We start from the raw sequence: 7,052 nt of genomic DNA, 5'->3' as shown, positions 1-7,052 counted from the left end.
AGGACTCTCCTCTTAGGGTTTTTGGGGGATGTTGCTAACTCCGGGTCCGATAAAAGGCACCACACCCGCAGTAGATGTGCTCGATGTGAGGCCCCAGGGCTCTCCTCAGCTCTTTCTGGGTTAGTGGCGCGGCTGCCCCTCTGTTGGTCTTCCTTGGTCTCTTGTGTTCTGAGGGCCTCTGGATGTCTGGAGTCTTGATCTCCTCCATACCTGCTTCAAGCCCTGGAGGACGAGGCTATGGCTCCCCACACCCTCTAGCAGATCATTACATGAAGGAACCTTTTAAATACAAGCGCGCTCATGGACACAGGTGTACACACTAGAGATGGACGATCCGATATTACGTATCGTATCGGTCTGATACTGACGTAAATTACTGGATCGGATATCGGAGGGAAATAAAAAATGTAATCCGATCCATTGAATATCAAAAAAGCACCTCACAAAACTTGCGACATGGTGTAACTCTGCTCATAACCGTAGCACGTTGGAGCAATATGCATCACGTGATAGAGCGGCTGTGCATATTTGCAGCCTGGCTAGCAATCCGGCATTTCATCTCTGAGGAAGTTATCCCAGAGAGAAGTAAAGCAAGTGTGTAAGTTCATCTCTGAATGTTTATAAAGCATTCCCGCGTTAAGCTTAACAACCAATATATGGAGCGACTGCCTCTTCTCTCTCCCTCCCTCTCCTGCTGCTACTTCAATCATGAAACTGATCAATGATCAGCTGATCGGTTTTTCTGTCGCGAAGTCCATCTCTCTTGTTTGTTTATTGCCCACTTCGCACCAGAAAGAGGAAACCAGTGGCTGAACAACAGCAGCACGTTTAAGCTTAAGCTGTTGTTAGAATGGATTTATTATTACTTTCTACACCAGGATCTTTTTCTACGTAGCTGACGGCTGGTAACTGTGCAGGGGCGGATCTAACAAAGTTCAGCCAGGGGGGCCGATAGGGCATTAACAGTGAAAAGGGGGGCACAAAGACATACTTTTCTTTCTTATTCTCATTTAAAATGTCTAGCTTTTAATAAATATTTATCTGAATCTTACACCCAAAGTTTTAATCTGATGTAAAATGTATAGAAGTCCATTATTGTATATAGTAACTGTTAAGTCTAATATACCCTAGTAAGCTATAGTACTTTTTCCGTTGGGAAGGTGCGATCTGTGCAGTCTGCAATTCTGTTGAAGAAATTTAATTATTCTTCAAAATTAATTGATTTCGGTGCATTTTCTCCCCCACACCGCATCAAGTTGATTACGTTGATTAAGCATCATGAGGTGGAGGGTGGGTGGTTCCCTTTTTTTTTTTTTTTTTTTTTTTTTGCTGGGAGTTTTAGGACCCTATTAGTTAGGTTGCTTACTCTTTAAAATACCAGAATAGGGAGGATGGAGTAGGTTTAAGTTTATTAGATTGATCAGTATTGCTGAACTATGAAATATTTTGGGTGCAGTGTATTTTTTGCATACAGGTATAACAGAATAGCTTTAGTGTTTTGTTTTTTTAACTTGTGTATGAACTTATACAAAAAGCAGCAAGATATTAAAAAAAAGTTTTATTGATTAAAAAAAACACACTATACGGGGCTCTAGAGTGCGACCAATTTGGTCGCGAATGCGACCAAATTTTTCAGTGGTGCGACTAAAAATAAATATTTGGTCGTACAGGTGCGACCAACTGTTCCGGTAACAAAACAAAAAAATCTCTGTAACTCTCCGTGTGGTCAACAACAGACACACATTATGCCCCTATCGTGGACTAAACCAATCAGAGATAGTCAGGGGCGGGACCTCTCTGATTGGCCGTGGTCCAGTTGAAAGTGCAGGTGGAAGAGAGAGGTGAGTAGCTTGAATAAAGCGATATCAATTCATTAACGGATTCCACACAAAGACCTAAACACGGAGCGGACCCAACACATCAGAATCAGCTTCGTCTTTCTCGGCTTTCTCACCCGACGGCCTGAACACTACACGCTGTCGGAGCTTAGCGATTCTTTGGGTCCGCGCTGTGTTTACGTCTTTTTGCGCTGATTCTGAGCTGCAGGTTTTGCCTCTCTCCAACCAAAATTCACCGAGCCTGCAGCAAAAGAAGCAGCAAACTGCGCTTCACATTTGATCAATGTCGTCATGAATTCCCTCTGACTTTTGCTGTTTTGCTTCCACCACGATAAAAATCACACTCCCTGCACAGCTCTCTCTCTCTCTGTACTTCAGGAACAGTTTCCCGTCTCAAATCTGTTTTCTGCATTATTCATTCGCTTATTACCCACCAGTCTAGCGTTGTTTACAGCGCTTTTTCTTTTTTCACTTAAATGACCTCGGACAAGAAAGCCTAATTTCTGCTGTTCAATACTGAAGAAATTTAAATTTCTTAAAATTATGCAAAATTGCAGAATATTTTTAAGGTTATCTGCTATAAAAAGCCAGACCAGGAAAATCTCCTTCATGTTTTCCTGTGTTTTATTCTCAGTTACTTTCACACAAAGGCATCTGCTGTGATTTTCACAATTCTGATGAAGTCTCATGTGTATCAGTACTGATAAATGATCAGAATTATAATATTTCTGACTGTCTGAGGCTAAATTGAATCAAATCAGGACTTTGAGAACCGGAATTGAATGGATTATAGAAATCAGTGATGATACTCAGCCCTAGTGAGCAGCCTAGGCCTGAGAGAAGTGGATGTACTGTAGCTGTGGGTAATAAGAAAAGATGAAAAGAACTATTGATAACTTTTTTGTTAAGTTAAGGCCTGATCTGTCTGAAATTCATAGCCAGTGCTCTGACACGGTGCCATCAATATTTGAATGCTGAAAAAGCACATTATATGCTGCAGTAAATGCACTGCCCAAGTGTCCCCTCTCCCCACGGCCTTTCAGCAGCAGACAGCAGCAAACAGGTCGTCAGAGGAGGCCAAGATGATGATTAAGTTTTTAACATTTTCTACAATATTGACAAAGCACTTTAAGCACAAGTTTGTTAGTTAATAATTTAGAAATTAATATTGTCTGTATGGACTTCCCCCCCAAAGAAAGTGCACATGTAAAACTGCGGTGTTAAGCGATGCGGTTGAAAAATTTGAGTGCGCCTAACTTTTGTGCCGGTACGCCTAAATTTTTAAAGTTAGGCGTACCGGTGCGCCCATGTCAAAAAGTTAGTCTAGAGCCCTGCTATATCGGTTTCATATCGGTATCGGCAGATATCCAAATTTATGGTATCGTATCGGACATAAAAAAGTGGTATCGTGCCATCTCTAGTATCAGCACGAAATGCAATATCTGAAGGGCTTTGTGTAACTGGGACTCAAGCCCAAGACTTACTGTCCTGTCACCATACTTTATCTACAAAATAAATGTGGCCCGGTCATGGGGAATGAGACAGGACACAGGAAATACTCTTTTATGGGCTTTTTTATTCTCCGACTGTACTCGGAGGAGTACAGTTTTAATTCTATAGTTTTGAGTGAAAACGGCAAAATTTAACTTATCCACTGGCTCAGCCTAAAACTGTCTTTCAGGGTCTGAGACAACAGTAACTATCATATGTACACATTAAATTCAAACAGTATAGACAACAGTAGTGACCTGTCAAGAAACAAATACATAAAAAGAGAAAACAAAACAAAGAAACACATTGTTTATATCCCACAATTTCGCAGTTCACCTGGCAATAAAGTACACTGTAAACTGTCTTTTAAACATATACATTTCTATGGGAGAACATCATGAACTCACTTTGGTTTCTCTACACAGCCACTGTGCTAGGACAAGTACACATGTAGGAATCACACAGCAAGTGATCCCCCCTCTGAATAAAACAGAAACATACAGAGTTATGCAAAGTGAATAACAGTATATTATTATTATTATTATTATTATTATTATTAATATTAATATTATTATTATTATTATTATTATTATTATTATTATTATTATTATTAATTATTATTAACCTTAACCAGGAAGATCCCATTGAGATTAAAAACCTCTTTTTCAAGGGAGACCTGGCCAAGATAGGCAGCAGCAGGTGTCTCACAGTTACAGAAATTACTCAAACACAGGCAGCAACAACACACATGCAACAATAAGTGAAAGAATACAAATAAAATAAAATAAAATAAAATTCAATAAAATTCGAATAAAAATAATAAAGTCAGTTAAAATGACAATCAATCTAATTGAAACAGTTGCATGTTATGAACTTGGCCTCAAGGATCCGTAGTTTAGATTTAAAAGCACTTAATGAAATGAATTCAGTCATTTTCCATTCCTTCTGCAGTTTGTTCCAATCCAAGGGTGCTAAATGGACAAAAGCTCTTTTACCAAGTTCAGTTAGGGCAAATGGAACAGAAAGCAACAAGTAGCCATGCGGACGAAGAGAATACCGACCAGCATGTTTCATTACAAGCAGGGAACATATATAAGAAGGCAGCAACCCAAGTATCGCCTTATACATAAAACTGTATAAATGAGAGTTCCTCCGTTACCAAAGCAGGCCATCCTACCTGAGAGTATAACTCACAGTGGTGAGTCTGAAATTTACGGTTAGTGATGAACCTCAGAGAAGCATGATACACAGAATCAACCATTCAAAGACATTGAGCAGAAGCATTCATATATAGAATATCACCATAATCCAGCACAGGCAAGAATGTTGCAGCAACAAGCCGCTTCTTTGTATTAAAAGAAAAACACAACTTATTTTGAAAATAAAATCTCAGTTTTAACTTCAGGTTTTTCACAAGATTCTCTACATGTGGTTTGAAGGTAAGCGAGTCATCAATTAAGATTCCCAGATATTTATAGGTGTGAACCAACTCTATTTTATTACCTTCAAGAGTGGTTACTGATGGGATTGTTTGGGCTCGTCTCCTTGATTTAGAAAACAACATGAGCTTTGTTTTGTCTGCGTTGAGAACAAGTTTAACCTGAAGTAATGAGTGCTGGACAGCAAAAAAGGCTTTCTGCAAGGAGTCAATGGCTTGGACAAGAGTTGAACCATAGCTGTAAATAACTGTATCATCAGCATAGAAGTGCAAGTTTGCATCTGGCACATGTAGACTAAGATTGTTTACATAAATCATAAATAGAAGGGGACCTAATACAGAACCCTGTGGCACTCCGTTGTGCACTGTAACAAAGTCAGAACATAGACCGTCAGATTTATTGCACTGAGTCCTGTTACTGAGGTAGTTTGAGAACCATGCCACTGCTCTCTCAGAGAGTCCTGACTGGAAGAGTCTAAGTTTTAAAATACAATGATCAACAGTGTCAAATGCTTTTGACAAATCGACAAAAAGGGATGCACAGTGTTGTTTTTTATCAAGTGCAATAGTAATATCATTTACCACTCTAATTGCAGCTGTGATAGTACTGTGATTCTTCCTAAAGCCTGATTGATATTCAGATAAAATGGCACTGATGTGTAAAAACTCCTTTAACTGCTCACACACAAGAGCTTCAAGAACTCTGGCCAGCACAGATAGATTAGATATTGGTCTGTAATTAGTTAACACTGCTGGGTCGCCCCCTTTTAATAGTGGAATAATAAAAGCTGATTTCCATACTGAGGGAATTTTATTCGTATCCAGTGTAAGGTAAGGAAAAGTGTTGTGAGAGGTTCTCAAGCATTGCTAAATACAATAAAGGGTTTATGGAGGATGTTAAGATATGGCTTTCTGAAACAAACTGTCACGGCGAGTGAGATGAGCTGTGTGGAAAATAAAGGAGGATCCAAACGCAGGCACTTGTATGGGTGTGAGGGTGGTTTATTAAACACAAAAAGGAAATGGACAAACGGCGAACGGAGCAATGACTAAACTAAACTGGGAACAAACTAACTACAGAACACGAACCTGGACATGAATGAGAGCGGGCGGAAACAGATGATGGTTGACTGCAGGGAAACACACAGATGAAGCAGGGTGGAAACACAGACGGACCAGCAACTACAATGACGGAGGACATGACTTAAATACACCCAGGTGGTGGACACAGCTGGGAATGATCAACAAGACGAGACAGGACACAGGTCTCATGTGAACACACTCACATGAGACCCAGACCTTCACAATAAAACAGGAAATGAGAACACCACACCAAGGCGCAGACCTGACACTGAGAGACAGACAGAATGACACATGGAACCTGAACTAAACTAAACGTGAGATACAACCGAGAACAAATCCTTAAACATGAAACTCAAATAATAAACATCATAATCATCATCAACACAACAAGAGAACAAGAAAACAATCCCTGATGCAAACTAAAACCAAAACATAATAACCTCAAACATGGAATAACAAAAACATGAAACTCCACATACTGGGTCCAACGGACCCAGACCCGTGACACAAACAAACATTCAGGGAGGCCATCATCTGACAAAGCACAGTCACAGGAAACTTCCCTGGGAGGAGAAGTGGAGGTGCAAGAGCACACTGGAAAAGAACCTCAATCATCTCTTAATCCCCAGAATGATGTTAATGATGATGTGTTGGCATCTGACAGTGTGTCAAATCAAGGCAGTAGGTCAAACTCAAGAGTATCATCTACTTCATCTGTACGTCTCAGGGCAGAAGCTGAAATGGCCGCCTTGCTCGCACGTCAACATATGCTGAAAGAAAAACACTCTGTTGAAGAACAGGAGGAGCAATTGAGGAGAAAGAAAGAACACCTTCAGCTTGAAGCAGATATAGCTGCAACTGTTGCAAAGATGAACGTGCTGAGAACTGGATCCACTATGGGAAGTGTTGTTTCGCATAGTGGATCCAGTGGATCTAATGGAATGGAATCATATTTTAAAACAAAAGGAAACAGCCTTGAAATTCTTAATGCGGATGCAGAGACTTTTGTTCCACAGATGCTTACAAAAGGAAATGCAATCACTGCGAATGCAGAGCTTCAAGTAAAAACAGTGCAACAGAATATGAAAGGGGAAAGGCCTGCACCCACTCTTATGGGGCCTTCTGATGCTTTTAGACCAATTCCACCTTTGCCATCCAGTAGCCAATGAAAATCTGTTGTCCATTATGGAAAAACAAAATAA

This window comes from Aulonocara sp. 'chitande type north' Nkhata Bay, linkage group LG17 (genome assembly GCF_057382095.1).
Source record: "Aulonocara sp. 'chitande type north' Nkhata Bay isolate Kocher_YH1m ecotype deep benthic linkage group LG17, A_spYH_male_GT1.1, whole genome shotgun sequence".
Classification (NCBI taxonomy): domain Eukaryota; kingdom Metazoa; phylum Chordata; class Actinopteri; order Cichliformes; family Cichlidae; genus Aulonocara; species Aulonocara sp. 'chitande type north' Nkhata Bay.
Note: the sequence above shows the minus strand (reverse complement) of the source record.